We start from the raw sequence: 19,659 nt of genomic DNA on the forward strand, positions 1-19,659 counted from the left end.
GAGTCTCTGTAAAATTGCATCCCTGCTCTGCACAAAACCGAGCTACTTCATCAGCATAGTTATTACCCAATGAAACAAAATCATTTCCCTTCGTGTGTGCAGCACATTTAACGACAGCAATTTCATCAGGGCCTTGCAATGCTTCAAGCAACTTTCGTACATGGTCACCATTTCTTATAGGAGAACCTGAAGACGTCATAAACCCTCTCTGGGACCATAGCTGTCCAAAGTCATGAACCACACCAAACCCATACTGGCTGTCCGTGTAAATAGTTACACGGATCTTCTCGGCTGCCAAACAGGCACGAGTCAAGGCAATGAGCTCAGCCACCTGCGCGGAGTGTACTCCTTCTAAACAAGCGGCTTCAACCACACCTGTGATGGTGCATACAGCAAAAGCTGCTCTCAATCGACCGACACTGTCTCTTAAGCATGAACCGTCAACAAAGAAAATCTCATCTGACACCGGGAGCGGTTCATCGACAATGTCAGGTCTCGGTTTGGTGCATAGTTCAGTAACGTCGAGACAATCATGGTCCTCACAATCTTCATTATCATCTATATTCGGAACAGGTAACAATGTAGCAGGATTTAAAACAGCACACCTCTTCAATGTCACATTATCGGCTGCAAGGATGACTTGCTCATAACGAGTCAGCCTATTATTCGTGAGGTGCTGTGTTTTAGTCCTAGTCATCATCAATTCAACAGAATATGGCACATGTACAGTAAGAGGATGACCCATTACAATGCTCTCACATCTCTCGATGCTGACACCTGTTGCCGCAACGGATCTGAGACATCCAGGCAACGCAGAAGCTACTGGATCTAAAGTAGCTGAGAAATAGGCAACTGGTCTACGGACACCTCCATGATTCTGAGTTAACACTGCTAACGCGCAACCTTCCCTTTCGCAGCAGAACAATGCAAATGCCTTGTTGTAATCCGGCATTCCCAACGCAGGAGCGCTACATAAGGCTTCTCTCAGCCTCAGAAATGATTTCAAACAATCGTCGTCCCATGGTACCGGATCACTTACATCCTTTCGCGTCAGCCGCTGTAAAGGCTTCGCTTCAAAGGAAAAGTTTGGGATCCACTGGCGGCAATAACCCACCATTCCCAAAAACATCCTAACTTCCCTCTGCGTCGAGGGAACTGACATTCTCAAAATCGCATCAATGCGATCTGGAGACACCTTCCTTTTACCCTTCTCGATTCTGTGCCCCAAATACTGTACCTCAGGTAAACAGTATTGCAGCTTGTTTGGAGACACCTTGTGACCATTCTCTCCCAGAAAGTTCAGCAGCGCAATGGTATCGGTTCTGCAAGCGTCTTCTGTCTCCGACGCAACGAGCAGGTCATCAATGTATTGCACTAAAACAGAGTTTCGTGGCAACACAAGACTTTCAAGATTTCTCTTTAGCAGCTGATTAAAAATCGATGGGCTCTCCGTATACCCCTGTGGGATACGACACCACGTTAATACACGATTTTCTAGTCTAAATGCAAAAAGAAATCTGCTCTCTTCATGTAGGGGAATCGAAAAAAATGCCTGACACAAATCAATCACTGTGAACCATTCAGCTTCACATGGGATCTGGAACAGTATCACAGATGGATTCGGTACCACTGGACAACATGGAACAACTATGTCGTTTATTTTCCGCAGGTCTTGCACTATCCTAAACTTCCCACTTGGTTTCTGCAGTCCCATAATGGGCGAGTTACATGGACTACCCATGATCTCCACCAGTATTCCCTGCCTAATCATAGACTCGATCACAGGTTTGATCCCAGCTATCGTTTCAGGGGATAATTTGTACTGAGGTGTTCTCGGGAATTCCACGTTCGGCTTAACCTGTATCTTCACTGGTTCCACTCCCCTGACTAAGCCAATCTCCTCTCCACTTAGGTCCCACACGTCGGTCGATACTGACTCCCTCAAATCCTGTGGAAGCTCTTCCACGGTCACAGCTGGGTACATTTCCACGCACACCCGCTGGTTTGCAACCTTAAAGGTCGCATCGTCATCCCTTGTCTGCACCTCTACTCCTTTCGGGGTACAGTAGATTGTGCAATTGAGCTTGCACAATAAATCTCTTCCCAGCAAGCAAACAGGACTAGAATCGCACACCACGAACTGATGTCGATCCCTAAAGTTTCCTATCCTGACTGGAATCGGTTCTGTCAAGGGGCTTACTAGCCTCTTGTTTGCCACCCCAACCACTTGTATGCTTTCTCCAGAAAGGGCTACACCCGGAACTACTGCGGATCTTATAGTTGACCTGGTAGCCCCCGTATCAACCAAAAAGGTAGTAGGGTGTCCATCGAGTTCAGCTTCCACAAAGGGTCCTCTCTGATCCACCTCTAGAATGGCCCTAAGTATGCAATCATCGTCCTGGCCTAAACTCAACTGGGCCAGCAAATCCACATCCTTCTCCTCGCTTACTTCAAACATAGGCATCTGTAAATAAGTTCGAGCTCCCTGCTGTATGTTCTGTATTCTGGGTGGCTGGGGAACCTGCACTTGCGAGATGCCGGTCCCCCCTTGCATCATTCTCGGTACAGTCACCGTCTGTACCTGTTCCGCCCCAGGGACCTGACTCATTCCTCCCTCTATCTGTGGCTGATTATAGGGGTTCAAGGGACACTCGCGCCTCCAGTGTCCCACCTGATGACACTGGTGACAAGCTGTCGTCTTTTTCAGTATTGCTACATCTATGCCTGTCCTAGGGTCTACGGGCCTCGGCCTTCCCTGACCCTGCACGTTCTGATTCCCTGTCTGGTAGTTTCCCTGTCTCCTTACCACTGGACCCCCATTCGGCGGTCCCTGGGCAGCTTGCATCTGAATGAGCAATAGGTTATCTTTCATCTTCTTATGCTTCGACTCAATCTCATCCGTGCAGTACCTGGCGTACCGCAAGATTTCATCTACGGGCTTATTCTGCCAACAGATCAAATGTTGTTGTATCATAAGACTAACCTCGGACTTCAAACCCAGCACGAACTTAGAAACAAACTGTCCCATATCTTTCGTCTCCAGCTCGTCTAGGCCACTGTACTGCTTAAAAGCTTTCAAAAGTCTCTCATAAAACTCATGTACTGTCTTCTTTGGTTCCTGCACCGTCCTGTCTATTTTCACCCAATCAATGTCTTGGGGTGAAACCTTCGATTTCAACCAGGTAATTACCTTCTCATACAGCCTCATCACCGCTGGCGACGGACCATTTGTAATCATATTCCTCTCAGGCTCATAGTCCGGCCAATCAACAGCAATTTTACATGCGTTCCACAGATCTCCCGGAACCACAATATCGAATAAGGTATTTAGGTCTATCCACAACACCTTCCAAATCTTAACAAAACGCTCAACCTGCTTGTACCACTCTGCAGGCTTCTCCCTGAGCCTGGGAAAATCATTCTTAAATGATGCCAAATCCCCCCTGCTCCATGGTACATGCACATATCCCCCATTCGCCACTTCCCTCAGGGGAAAGGTCTTTGCTAGTAACAACCCTTCACCCGGGGTCCCTCCTTCCGCTCCCCTTGAGGTCTTTTTCTTAGACCATTTCTCCTCCCATTTATCCAGCGTCAGCCATGGCCGCATGGCTAGAACCAGTTCTCTGGCATGTGACCTCAATCCAACAACCCTCTTCTCCTCCAGCTCTCGCTCAGTATAGTGCATCCTATGACTTCCTTGCAACACCCTAGTCTTGGTTAAATCCACCTCATATTCCTTCGCCAATCCCCTCAATTTCTCGTGTGCCATTCGTGCTTTCCGAGTCACATCTTTCGCCACGAAAAACAGTTCATCCGGATTGTAAGATACTATTCTCTCAAGAGGCAGACTTCCATATATAATTTCGTCTACCTCTGCCTTGAGCCTTACTATGTCTATCATCCCTGCCTTCAAGGCTCCTTTCAACACCTGACAACTTGCTCCACGTCCCTCATCATATTCGCATTCTGGTTCCTTCTCTCTCCTCTCTTCTGGTGTTTCTATGGGAGCAGAATAACTCTTAAAGTTATCTTGAGCTCTCTCCGATTGGACCACGTTAGGGTTCAGGTGCCTTTCTGACGGTACCCATGACCTTAAATCTGATCTCGATTCCATCAGATTTCTCGGTCTCACCGGTCTCCGTTCCTCTTCGCCCCTAGATGTGTCCGATACCGCTGCCAATGGTGTACTCCATTGTACAGGGCTTGGAGGTCGGGCCGTTGCCCCTTCCAACCCACTTTCCTCACTTTCTCTCCTTGTTCTTTCTGCCACTCGTTCAGACCTCTCACTTTCCTCTGATTCCGGACTGTATATCGACACAATCGGTCCAATGGTGACCGGTACCCTCAATGCATCCGGTAACCTCATCTCTCTTTCAATCCTCCCACTAGCCTCAGACTGACTCCGCGAACTCGCTGTTTCAAACGAAACCAACCCTTCCACTCGGGTCTCAGGTTGGATTGTTACCCTTCTAGTTTCTCCTCTCTCACCCCACCTATCATCCACTTCGTCTGGATTATAAGGAGGTGGTCTCTCGTCTAACAATCTTTGCAATACCCCATCATCGGAGTCACTCTCCTCATCCTGTGCTTTCACATGCCTTATCCCCGTCGAGTCTATCAGTAAGGGGTACAATTTCTCTTCCTCAATTGTCTGCACTCTCCATTTTTTCTCCGCTGCGTCCCACTTGGCATCCTGAAATGCCCTGATCGACTTCCTCATCCTCTCCTGACTTCTTCCCTTTTCCTTATCATGCGCCGCTCTAATCCACGCATGTAATGCTTCGAACTGTGCCGGTCTTGGCAAGGGTCTTAAGGACCCCATCACTGTCTTCAGTTGGTACAGCACCGCTAGTCTAAATGAGCCATACCTCGGGAAAGCTAGTTCCCCTTCACCTCGTGTAATCTTGTGCCAATTCTCAATCCAGACTATAGTATGTAACCCCACATTCTTTGCCATGTAATGTGCCGGGGTGTCCTCGGGAGGGGCTTCTTCTCCCTCTCGCACAACCACATGCTTATCGCCTCTACACAATTCTCGCAAAACCCTAAGACACTTCATAACGAGCGAATTCGATCTCGCGCTCTATTTACTTCTTGTTCTTAAATCCTCCAATAACAGCGCGACTCACACCAACCGGCCTATCACAGCGCGGCACTCTCTGACGTCACCTTCCTCCGTTCGCAGCAGTCCCCTTCTCCACACACGTTCACGCCCTTTCATACACTGAAATAACTGATTAAGTTACTTCTCTGGCTGTCCGTCCACAGCCTCTGACTGTTCGTCCACAGTCTCTTGACCTTGTTGACCTCGATTGGCGCCCGTCTGCCCCCGTCCGGCCAGACAGATCGCCACTGATAGGTTACTAACACTCCGATCCGCACACAACAACCCACGACCAGCGTTAAGTTGCCATACACACACACGTTCGCTCCCCCTATCTCGGTCCAGGTGATCGATGGTACCTCACGATCTCCTTTGGGTGGTCAACAAAATCTATCTCAGGTGTCTTCTACACCACAATTCCCGGGCTGCGCGCGCTCACAGCCTGATCTCACAATCACACGACATACACATCAACTCCGCAAGACATCACGCAACAAATCAACACCGCAATCTACAACATCTCATTTTCATACTCACTCCTGGAACTGCTGCTTCCTGCCGCACTGCTACTCGCCGTCGATGCTCATCTGCTGCCGTCTGCTACTCGCCATCTGATGATTCACCATCACTTATCGTCTTTTGGGCCTCAAGGATCACTTATCCTTATCTAATCTAATTGTCCCTCGCTATCGGAAGTAACCATCCGTTTCTGCTACCAACTGCTCCGGCCCATTTTAGTATCTCGCAATTATCTACTAGAACCCACTCTGGTCGGATGGAACTTTTTACTTGCCCAATAGCGTGGAGGGAATAAACACAATTATCAAAAAATGCTGTCCACAATCTGTCATAATTAAAGACTCGAGACTTAATCTCTTGGCTCTCTGGCTTTTATTATCAGCATAAAGATTTGCAGATACAAAGTCCTCAATACGAGGCACAACAAGTACATAGGCACTAACACAAATGCTACTCTACGAAGAATCCGCATACGGCTAAAAATAACTAAGAGCACAATCTCTAAAAGCATGAGGTAGAAAACTACCAAGCCAATGTCGATATTAGGGACACTGGACCATACCATCTCTGTCCCTACTCTGTACTAGATGACATCCCTACTTAGCAATCCCTTGAGACCCTCAGTCGAGTAAAAGGTGTCAGAGTGAAACCTCCTAAGAAGTCTTCACTTAGAGAGCTTGATCTAAGTTGCCCCCTCTAGCTCTTCGCCTACCCTTCTCTGCTCTGGGCTGCTCTGATCTGCTGTCCACCCTCGGGGCGCTTTCCCTAATACAGAACCCCAAGTCTCAGAACACGCCCTTTGCGCCTCCTCTTCTGCGGGGTCGGCTTTCAGTAATTTTCCACAGAGCGCTGTCCAGTTCCATCGTCCATCGCTTGGCCTTGAGTCCCAGACGCCATCCGTACTAGGAGTTACGATTGGCACATTCCAATGCACTCCCATGTCTGGCTTCTACTGCATAAGTCAATTCATGAACAAAGAGCTTCTCTACTAACGAGCAACTGTCCTTGCACCTGGGGTGAGATCATGCAAGGCAGACATACTTCACATCCTTTAACTTGCAATTTACTACAGCCTAAATCCTCTACTGGAATAAATCCTTTTTGGCCTATTGCCCTTGGCTAACATAAGAAAATACCAGGCCTTTCGCCTCAACGATATATGCGAATTCTGGCCACTACTTTGGTTACACAAGCATGTCTAAATCACAGTATTGACATTTACGTCTTTCTTTCATGTGTGGTCAAACTAAACAGTCTACAGACACGAATTCTAATCTACACGTTGTAACATCACATTGTGCAAAGGACTAAATTCTATGCATTTCTCTAATACATTCACAATATGCTTATACATAGCTAACACTTCTATTGAAATCGATATAGGTCATACAATTCTTTAATACATTGCACACAAAATACCTGAGTACACATTTGACTACATGCGGGTGCCGACTAATAGTGAATATAACGCACCCCTGCGATTTTCAACCTTTTAAACGCTACATCAGTGACAAAAAGCAAGTAGAAGTGGCTGGTGCCTTTGACAATGCATTCCCTTTATGGGAATCAATCAGGGGTCAATCAGTGGCCTCGTAGAGTCACCTCTACAAAAGCCTAAATATGATTGACGATCAGAGTGGGTTTCCTTCCAATGTCCTTCTCAATACTTCTCGCTCCTGTGTCTTTGGACTGCTGAACTCATCAAAGCTTTACTTTGTTATGGAACACAGGCATCTGCCCCATGGCCTCCCATAGCTTCCTCTTCCGGGATCTTGCACCTGTGCCTGAGCACACCGACAGATCATTATGGCCCAGGAATTCCTTCTTGAGACCTGCAGTTACCTGCTTGGGAGCTCTCAACTGCAACATCTGCCGGTTAGATGCCTTTTAGCCTCTAAAGCCATCTGTTAAGTGGCCTGGGGACATGTAGACGAGCCACAAACAAACTCATTAACATACAGAGAGAAATAGCAGCATGTCTTGTCCTGCTGACAGCCAGTAGATTCAAACATAGATTGAGTGCAACAATTTGTTTATTCACGATACAAATTGAATTCAAAATGCATTCTTAAATTTGCACAGATACATAATACTTTCAAAGAAACACGTTCTGTTTAAGTAATGCTTGTTCATTCTTCCAACTATGTTTTAATTCTCCTATATGTATTTTCAGATAATGCACACCTCATGACCCTTCAAGACAGCAATCTTCATTCTTTTCTATAGCATAAGCTATTATTTTCAATAAAAGTCACTAACACAAATTATCAGTGTTACAATAGTGACCACTTCGGACAAGATTACATGTGTGGTTGTTGCATGCAGGATTATGAGCAGTGACCTCCGCAGTGCACCGGGCTGAGCCATCAGCAATATTGTAAACAAAAATAAAAAGCTGAATCGACTATACCTTCGAATGCCTCTACATGTCATGGCAGTCATAAACTCGATGCCCCCTGGCAGGTGAGAAAGAACATCAGTATTGAGACTCTCCAATGTGGCATGAATTACCACTTAAATGGCAGCCACTGTTATTTTTTGTTCTGCAAACATCAGCTTGTCTTTTCTGAAAATAAACCCATTTTACTTTTAAATACTTCCTTTTCAATTTCGAAAACTTACCTAATTCAACCAAACAAAAGCTTTTCACGCACTTGGTTTGATAGACATATGGAAGCTTCCCACAGGTAGCTGGATAGCTACCAGTCCAGTAGCAACTCTGCTGCAAACAGATCCCTGGGAGCCTCTTGATAGTCTCTCATACATCTGAAACCAGCACATTGTACAAAATACTGTGTTAGGCAGTGATCAGACGAATAAAAACTATGTGTAAAGGCGTTCCAGAGAGCCCAACGTTTTACACAACTATATTAATTCTTAGATGTATGCTAAACATATGCTAATTGTTAGATGTGTGCTATACGTATTCTAATGGTTAGCTCTGTCTTACACGTGCTAACGGCTAGATGGGTGCTATACATAAACTAATGGCTAGATGTGTGCTATACATATACTAATTGTTAGCTGTGTGCTACACATGTGCTAATAGCTAGGTGTGTGCTATACAAATACTAGATGTGTGCAACATCTATACTAATTGTTAGTGTCTTATAGATATACTAATGATTACCTGTGTGCTACACATGTGCTAATGGCTGGACGTATGCTATACATATACTAAATGTTAGATGTGTGCTTTACATATACTAATTGCTAGATGTGTGTAATACATATGCCAATTGTTAGATGCGTACTATACATATACTAATGGTTAGATATGTGCTATACAAATACTAATTGTTAGCTGCGTGCTATACATATACTAATGCCTAGATATGTGGTTTACATCTACTAATGGATAGCTATGTGCCACACATGTGCTAAGGCTAGATGTGTGCTATACATATACTACATTTTAGATTTGTGCTATACACATACTAATTGCTAAATGTGTGCTACATATGAGCTAATGGCTAGATGTGTGCTTTACATATACTAATGGCTAGATGTGTACTATACATATACTAATTGCTAAATATGTGCTATATATATATACTAATGACTAGATGTGTACTATACATATACTAATTGCTAAATATGTGCTATACATATACTAATGGCTAGATGTGTGCTATACATATACTAATTGCTAGATGCATGCTATACATATACTAATGGTTTGATGTGTGCTATACATATGCAAATTGCTAGATGTGTGCTAAATATGTTCTAATGGCTAGATGTGTGCTATATATATATAGTACTGGCTAGATGTATGCTATACATATACTAATTGCTAGATGTGTGCTATTTATTTAGTAATTGTTACATGCATGTTATTCCTATACTAATTGCTAGATGTGTGCTATACATATACTGATGGCTTAATGTGTGCTCTAAATTTACTTAAGGCTACATATGTGCTATTATTTACTAATTGTTAGATGCATGTTATACCTATACTAATTGCCAGATGTGTGCTTTACATATACTAATGGCTAGATCTGTACTATACCTATACAAATGGCTAGATGTGCGCCATTTATTTTCTAATTGTTAGATGCATGTTATGCATATGCTAATGGCTAGATACATTCTGTACATATACTAATTGGTAGATGTGTGCTATACATATACTAATCGTTAGCTGTGTGCTACACATGTGCTAATGGCTAGGTGCACGCTACACACGTGCTAAGGGCTCTATGTGTGCGATACATATGCTGATGACCCAAAATTACCTGTGTTTTCATTATTTTGCTGGTTGCATTTATATACCATCTAGGTTTGTCAGGATTTGTAAGTGCTTTTTAACATATTTCTAGCTGTTTCTTTCAATTAGCATTCCTTTTTAGGTCTCGCGAGCCAAAGGCTCGAAGAGACATTTTATATGTGGGATTTTCAAAGTGCTACCCACAGTCTTTTGGCTGGCCTAAACCTTGAGTGCACGAGATCACATGCACGTGCACAGCTGCTCCTCTGCTAATTGCATTCCCCCCTCCCTTCTCACCCAGTCCTTTGATGCTCTGCTCGATTACTTTCACTTTCGCCGCTTTGACCCTTGCATTCCCCCCTCCCTTCTCACCCAGCCCTTTGATGCTCTGCTCGCATCTCCCTCCTCCCTGGGCGTGAAGGGAGACAGAGACATCCTCCTTAATTGCTGTTTCCCCTCTGAGCCGAGAACACATCGGGTCCTGTGGACACGTTATTGATCAGCTCCGAACTCTGATACATTGCTCTCAAGTGACCGTCTGTCAGAGGAAACAAGCAGCAGGCACTTAAATGACCTATGGGGCCCCAATAATGCTAAACACTACGAAAATCAGATAGAAATCTGTACAAACTGACACGAGTCACATGCCATGTGTTTGGGTGTCGGTGTGCTCTCGTGAGCACTGCCCATCAAGTCGTGCCACCCTGCAGCGTTTAATAGCACACATTATGACAAAGCTCTGAGCATACACCCCGCTCCCTCCTCATCTTTCGCCAGCTTCACCTCTTTCACTCCTCCTCTGCCTTTATCCGTTCTCCCTGCTATCAGGGCCGCATACTTTCCACGTGTTCTCCCTCTGACAACACTAATTACACTGGCGTTCCTGCCGGCACGCGTGGGTTCTTCTTTACGAGTGACCATCACACCGTGCCAATGCATGCTGGCCCCAGAGCTCTCCAATCAAAGTTTAAAACACTGCATCTGCTGTCAGGGGCGCTATTACATACACACTTTAAGGGGGGGCTATTTTAAACTAGGTGGGGGGGGGGGGTTGGGGCTATCTTTAGTACCTATGCCAATGTTTGCTTGTTAGCGTTTCTTTCATTAAGCACATCTACGGATCCCGCAAGTGCCTTGTTCCTGAAATGGCGTTGGGGATAAGCGCACAGGCACTGGTTGCTGCTTCAGTTGATAAACTGGTGGCGTGTGAACCAGAGAACTGCCCCATGCACATTGAGACGTAAGATGCACGATGACGCATCTTGTCTGGAGGAACGGGGAAGAGAGTAATTCTGACAAATTGCTGCTGTAGTTTGAGTTTGAAATGCATGTTTCGAGTAATCCGTACCAGCAATATTCTGAAACCCTCACTTTCACGCTTTTACACGCGTTGGTAAATATCTCTCGGGAAATATATGTTCCTGAAAAAACAGTCGCCAGCGTGTGTGAGTTTTGCCGAAAACGTCGTTTGTTTGAAATGAATTACAGACATTTTTGAAAAATATGAACACAAATACAGCTGTTTCCATGACTTAAGAAAAGGAAGGCGGTTTAAATTAATTTCGCTGACCTCCGATGTGCATTTAAGAGCAATTGATTACAATAGATGTATGCAGTGAGCAGCTGAATAACAATCCATCAGTGAGCTCAAATCCTCTATACATAATTATGCTTTATTATATGCCACATAATTTTACACCACTCAATGCAACACAATTCCACGCCATGCTACACAATTCTATGTCACATAATTCTACTCCACATCACATAATGCCACTCCACATCATGCCACATAATTTGACAGAACACCACATAATTCAACAAAGTGTAACATAATTCCACTCCTCCCTACATGACTCCACTCCACACAATGGCATTCCACATCACACAATTGCACTCCAAGTTACACATCTGCCCTTCATGCCACACAATTGCTCTCCATGCTGCACAATTCCACGTCTCACAATGCGACTCCACGCCACAGAATCCCACGCAACCAAGTTGCACGCAACATAATTCAACTCCACACCACATAATTTCATGCCATATATTACCCCTCAAAGTCACATAATTCCACTCCACCTATTTTCAATCCACTCCATACCACATCATTTCACCCCATGCCACATAATTCCACACCACTCAAGGCCTCGCAGTTCCATGCCACACAATTCCACATCTCATAATTCCACTCATGCCACAAATTTCCACTCACACAATTCCATGCCACATAATTCTACTCCATACCACATAATTCCACTTCAGTGCACAACATATAATTCCACATCATGCCACATACTATGCCATATAATTTCACTCCTTACAACATAATTCCACTCTGTGTCACATAATGCCTCTTCCCTTTCGTGCCACATAATTCAGCTCAACATATTTCCACTTAACTCAATTACTTGCCATGCGACACAATTGCACATCACATAAATCCATGCCACATAATTCTACTATATGCCACACACTTTCACTCCACACCCCATAATTCCACACCACGTCACATAATTCCACTCCACATCACTTAATCCCACTCCACGCAATTGCACTCCATGTCACACAGTGGCACTCCTCACAATTCCATGTCTCAAAATTTCACTCCATGGCACACAATTGCACGCCATACAATTTCACACCACACAATTCCATGCCACACAATTCCATGCCAAATAATTCTGCGCCACTTAAATCCAATCCATTGCATGTAATGCCATGCCACACAATTCAAATCAACATAATTCGGCTCCATGCCACATAATTCCACGGCACGTAATTCCACTCAACACCACACAATTCATTACCATGTCACATAATTCCACTCCATGCTATATGATTTCCACTCCACTCAGTGACACTCCATGTCACCCAATTGCACTCCACATCACACAATTGCATTTCACGCCACACAATTCCACGTTGCACAATTCCACTCCAGTCAACACAATTACACTCCATGCAACACAATTCTGCACCACACAATTCAACTCCATGCCACCTAAGTGCACTCCACCCTCATATTTCCAATCCAAGCCACATAATTCCACTCCATGTCGCATAATTCCAATCCGCTCAATGCCGCACAATACCATGCCAAACAATTCCATGCAACACAATTCTTCTCCACATAATTTCACGCCACCTAATTCTACTCTACACCACATAATTCCACTAGTCAACACCCCACAATTCCATGCCACACAATTCAACTCCATGCCACATAATTTCACTCCATGCAACATCACATGATTCCACATCATGCTACATAATTCCACTCCATGAGACATAATTCCACTCCATACCACATAATTCCACATTGTACCACACTGTACCACCTAAATGTAATCTCCCCAAACCAACATAATTTCACACCACACAATTCCACACCACACAATTCCATGCCAGACCATTCCATGTCACATCTCATAATTCTACTCCACGGAGCATAATTCCACTCCTTGCCACCTAATTCTATGCCACACCACTTGATTTCACACCATGTCACATAATTCCACTTCACGGCACTGAATTCCTCTCCACACAATTGCACACCACGTCACATAATTGTAGTTCACGCCACACAGTAACATGTCTATCTCAGTGAATGCAAAATAATTCCACTCCACATAATTCCATGCCACATAAAGTGCTCTCCACTTCTCATAAATCCACACCACAAAATTCCATTCCATGGCACACAATTCCATGCCACATAATTCCATACCACATCCCATAATTCCACACCACATCACATAATTCCACTCCACCCCAGACTTCCTCTCCGCAGAATTGCACTCCATGTCACACAATTGCATACCACGCCACACAATTCCATGTCTCACAATTTCCCTCAACACCCCACAATTCTAGGCCACACCACACAAATCCACACCAATTAATTCCATGCCATACCACATAATTACACTCCATGGAACGTAATTCCATGCCACATAATTCCACTCCACTATTAATGAATCCACTCAATAACATAATTCCACTTAGCGGCACATAATTCAAGTCCACCACATAATTTCATTCCATGCCACATATTTCCACTCCATTCCATGACACATACTTCGATTCCTCTCAACACAATTCCATACCACACAATTCCATGGCACACAATTCCACTCCACACAATTCCACACCACAGCATATAATCCTACTCCACGCCATGCCAACTAATTCCACACCACATCCCTTAATTCCACACCATGCCACATAATTTAACTCCAGGTAACATAATTCATTTCCATACAATTGCAGTCTATGCCACACCACGCCAATCAATTCCACATCTCACAATTCAGCTCCATGCCACACAGTTCCAAGCCACTCAACATACTTTCATGCCACATAATTTCACCCCACACATCATAATTTCACTCTGCATATTTCCACTCTACTTGACACCACGTAATTCTACTCCCCTCTACATTTGCAGAACAAGCATTTGCAATGCAATAGGTCTCGCATTTACGCAAGTTGGAGCTATTCACATTACAAATAGCAATGCCTTTTATTTTTGTTTTATTTTTTAAAACTTAAATAAAAGGCAGTGTCATTTACAATGCCAATAGGTTAAACTCGCGTAAATGCGAGACCTATTGCATTGCAAATGCTTGTTCACATATATCCCTGGGTTCGTGCAGTTCTAAAACAGTATTAGATGTTTAGCATTCTAGAACACATGATGGTATTGGCATGCTCCCACTGGAGACGTAGACTCAGGTGTAGGTTCCCACATGGCCTTTGTTGCCCCAGTGTGAGGCGTGAAGCTGGAGCATGCGCTCAGGAGAGTGAAGCTAAAAGATAAGAAGAGGGAGCTCAAGATTACTCCATATTTCTGCATAGAAGGACCGCCCATACTTTTGGGGGCCCTATTGTCCCACCATGCGTGGGTGCAACTGCCACATTATGGAGGCTTTTAAATCCTTTTTCAAAATGTGGGGTGCTGCATGTGATTATAGAAATACTGCTTCATTTTCAAGTGTCCCCCGTCTGTCTTTGACTACATCCCTCTGTGGACGATGCCTAAGTCTATCTGTCAATCTATGGAACCCTCCCACCCCCACAGAAGGGCCCTTGGCTTCTCCCTTAATTGAGCCACCTGATTGGTGCACCAGTTAAATTATCCCTCGACGATTGGCTCGTTGCCCATGCACCTTTATTATAGTATGTCACAGGAGCCAGGCACAATGTGTTATATCATTCGGGTTGACCACGCCCCACATTTGAAAGAATGCCCACTTTGCGTTATATGGCCTCTGCCTTTGCACCTGTGCGATGCACATTTCGGAAGAGCTACATAGAGGTCGGCAGAAACTTCTGGAGAAACTACGTGAATCAATGATGCTAAAAGTGGCACAAGCATTCTTTGAGGTGCCTTGCTGCTTTGATAACACCCCCTGTTAGTTTGTGAACCGCAGCCTAGATTTACTTAATCTATTTTACAATGGAGAACTGCAGAAAGAATAAATGCATGGTGAGTTCAGGCCGCATCTCCGCCAGGTGCACTTCAGATCGGTTTCAGTAATTGGAATTCATGCTGAATTTTAATCAGGACAGACCTTCTCTCTAATTGGCCCACCATTACGGTTTGATGACACTGCGACGTGCTACAGCCGGGATTAATCTGTTTTTGACACTTATTGTGCGCTAAATTTAAACATCTCTGTGCGTAAAGCAGAGGGGAGGTCAGCGCTGGACGGCACGTGCCTCCAATTAATTCTCTCTGAGGTGCACATTAAAAGCATGGGTGGATCTCCGAGGAGAGTTAAAGCCCCGAGGAGCACGCGGCCCCGAATGGACTGCGTGCTGCTGGGCTGCTGGGATTCACGGCAGGAAGCATGAATGGCGCCCTGTCAGGTCACGATGACGCAGAAGGCTATCGATGGCGGCCCTGACTCCACCAGCTCGCGTTTCCATTTGTCACATATCCTTGCAGTGGTAACTCTGCCATCTTAACCTGTTCTTTAGGATGGCAAAACCCTGCTCGACTCTCTTGCCCAAGTGCTGTCCAAATATTGGTTTGGAATAATGTCTTGTCTCACTTCCCCGGCCGGCGGCCTAATTGCTTTTTCATTTGTCTCAAAATCAAATAAATCGCAATTATTCTTGGGGTGCTCTCAATGTGATCTGAACTGTAACGTCTTACTAGTTTACTGTATAATTCATTAAAGGAAATCATTATTCTTGGGAAATGTGTTCCTTATTTTCTCTTTACATTAGTACTTGCTTGTAATAAGAACTTACTGGCAGCGACTGCCTGTAACAAAGTAATACATTTGACTAGTTACGGCACAGCAGGCACCCAAGCTTTTCCGGTGAGCTTAGCATTTTTTTCTTTTCTATCAGTGGCAAACTAACAAAGCGGGCGTTTGTTTATGAAATACAAAAAAGAATGAACATGAACCACAAATGAATGAACCTGGACCACAGCGGGTTTCCTCCTGTTCGTGGGGTCCGGGGTGGGGGAAGGGGCACTGCTGATTTCCCCTGTATGGGGGTGCCATGTCTACCCATGAGGGGGAATTCTGCATCGGAATGGCTTCCCTAAAACACGGAGGACAGCCCAATGCACTAAACAAAGGTGGCAGGGCTGCGCACAGAATTTGTACGCAGCCGAGCACTGAGAGGCTGCACCAGTGCACAGTCAACAATACCCCTCCCCCCCAATTAGAGGCAGGGCTCCTGCTCCATCAAACTCTAAATGAGATGCATGTTTCTCAGTGCTTAATTTGGGCTGGTGGTTTCCAGTGCTCGTTACCCGCACTAATTGGCAGCACCGGCACTTATGCCAGTCTGCCACATGGTGGACTGTTTGTCTGATTAAGAGTAAGCACCACAACAGTTATTTACTAATTCCATATACGTTACAAATGACGAATACCTGTCGCCTATGCCAATCTTGTAGCTTTGGGCCTGGAATAGTCTGCTTTGCCACACTTGTAGAAGTGTGATGGTTAGTATCTGGTTTGGCAGGGGCAACGGGTGGTGTAGGCTGCAGTGGGCTCCTGATGAGGGCCCTGGCACTGAATATTTTACAAATTGAGCACTGTTGTTTCTCAAAGTGAACATCAAAACTATCAAGTGGGGCTGGCAAATGCTAGATGACACCAGATGTGATGAAGATGAGGGTCTGCTGACACCTTACGTATATGCACCAAAAGTATTGAAGCGGCCCAGCATGAGGCATGAGATTGTCGCTAAAGTCTGCTCTGGCACTCCAGATCCATACAAGGCAGGAAGCTGTGGCCGCTAAGGCTTCGTGAGGCTGGACCGGGCATCTCCAAGTGGGCTACTGGTGGCTCTACAGCTGCCCGTGAGTAGCTCCTCTGTGTGCAGCCAGCCTACTGAATGAGAAGTGTTTGCTTGGTTGAAATATTACATTTGTACAACAATAGAAAAGGGTGTATTCAAGATAAAAGTAAAATTAAAGCTCATATTTGAGCAATAAATCAGACAGTGTTGGGAAGACTATTACCAATATTATTAATTGTGTGTCAATGTAAAGACATTCCACATTGACTAAGCATCTCTTACAATACTGCTGGCAATGCTGTCTGTTGCACTGAGGTGATCACCACTGGAGACTTGCATAGGGTGCCACTTGTGTAATATCGTCTCGTGTGGTCACTAATAAATCTTTAATGATATTAGGAGCTCGAGGTGATTGTCATTGAACATAAGTAGCTCTTATTACAGAAAAGATTGGAGACCTCTGGGCTGGAAACGTCCTTTTCAGGAAATGCTAAACCTTGCGTTTTGGCACAACATCTCCAGGCAACACAAACCTGATAAATCGCAGTCACCAACGGCGAACGCCCTTGCCCTCTTCGCAAGCTAAGGCTTCTTCGTGTTGCCTTTTCATAACTGAACCTCCACTACTGTGACAAGGCATACAGATCTAGACGGGCATTGCTCCACAGGCCGGATATCTAGGTTCTACCGTCCCACTGAAGCTGAAACCTCTGAGGGAGAGAACATTGAGGATGTGCCTTGTTCAGTGGTTCTTCGCTGTTCATGCAGAAAGCTCAGAGAATTAACATTTTCTATGTCCCAACTTCTTTCATCTGTTGTGGTCCTTTCCACTGTGTGGCCAAAGCTTCCAAAATGTAAGGAACAGCACCGAGCACCCCAGGGCAAAGGCGGTAGGGGGAGTCAACGCGAAAGCAGCCAGGTTGCAACCAAAGTCTAGTCTCGCTAGAAAAAGACAATTGTCCACTCAACAAAGCCTGAATAATATGTTTTATTGTTACATAAAGCAGGCTCTATCACGTTATCACTGCTGCAGCTGAAAGGTAAACAAAATAATCCATTTAAACTGTAGAGCACGCTGGGAAATGCAGCCAAGTTTTAGCAGAGGTGGGGCAGGGTTTTAGAGCCCTTGCAGAGATGAAAATGGAACTGTGGCTTTCTTCTGACAGTACTGTAAAATCGAGATGATTTGCCTGTCATCCACATTATGCTATGGAATGATGATGAACACCTTTTTCTACAGTAACATAAGCTTCAACTGTATTTGTAAAAGAATAATGCGCACATCTAAATAGCTACTCAGGCCTCGTTTTACAAATGCTTTCTGCAAAAAAGATCCATTTAATGCTGTGATCCTCCATAATGTCCTATTCAGTGCATTTCAAAAGTTCATTACTTTGAAGGCAGCAGATGCTGGTGGAGAACTATCTGGAAGTCTTGTCCATCAGGATTGAAGTCAGATTGTAAAGAGCTGCATTTCATTAAACATTTGCAACAAGAGTGGTTGCACAATGACAAGCAGAGGTTAGAGAGTGGCAGACACGTCATTGCATCAGACATATGGGATACTATGGGCGCGATTGAAGAATGTTGCTCAGCTGCATGCATTGGGGATACTGCTGCTCAGCTCATAGGCGTGGAGCCTTGCAAATGTGCTTAGCCACTGCTGGCCCTTGACTTCCATTCCTCTCATGAAGCATAGTGGGGGGCTTTATCTCCTATATAATATAGCCACAAAAGGAAGTATCCTTTCCCTATGCATTCACATCTGTCTATCAAAGCTCCTGTGTGTGGGATTGGTGGGGCAGGGGCACAGAATGCCATTGCATGAATGGTATTCAATCTGCACCAGCATTTAAATCCTCTCAGTGACTATCAGTGGCCCATGTTTTCTTGTGACTAAACATCAGGGGTCGCATAATTAGATTAGAGATCATCTTGTAGGTGGGTGCAGTCAGTGACTGCACCGCCTGAAAGGGGATGTGTATGGGGGTCAATGAGACCCTCCTTCAGAGGGCTGCTCTCAGGGGGCTCACTGACAGTGCACCGCCTTTTAGGCGGCGTACTGTCTGTGTGCCTCTTGAGAGCTTATTTGCCTCCACGCCTATGTCTATAATACAGCGCGGGCGCAGGGGCAAAGAGATTCCCTCATTTGCATGGGGCACGACCCACGAGGGAACGCCCACTGAAGATAGCGCTGGCTATCGGTATTACAGAAAGGGCAGCACAAGTGCCTGCAGCCCCTTCGGTAATACCAAAGTGCCCCAGGGGCGTGTAAAGCAGGTGCAAACGCCCAGTGTGCCCTCGGGGCGCTTTGTGTAACATGGCCACAGGTATGATACACCACCCTGGACCCTCATCTTAACCAATCAAAATTTGTATTGGTTCCTATGTTTGAGGTAAAGCAACGTAATGCCTCTGGGAGCAGCTGCGCAATATAAAAATATTTAGGAAAAAAATAAATAATGTTTGCTGGCAGTTCTCCATTCTAGAGACAGCAGTCTAATAGCAGGGTCTGTTTGATAACATTTGGTTATGGTCAAATTCAGACACCTTA

General features: G+C 45.0%; 1 protein-coding gene across 1 annotated transcript in view; it reads left to right on the forward strand.

Annotated features, from left to right (window-relative positions):
• Nucleotides 1-19,659, forward strand: part of NELL1 (neural EGFL like 1) — a 3,594,225-nt gene that overhangs the window by 2,107,138 nt on the left and 1,467,428 nt on the right. The window lies entirely within an intron of this gene.

The sequence above is a fragment of the Triturus cristatus genome, chromosome 3_1, assembly GCF_964204655.1.
Source record: "Triturus cristatus chromosome 3_1, aTriCri1.1, whole genome shotgun sequence".
NCBI classification, from domain to species: domain Eukaryota; kingdom Metazoa; phylum Chordata; class Amphibia; order Caudata; family Salamandridae; genus Triturus; species Triturus cristatus.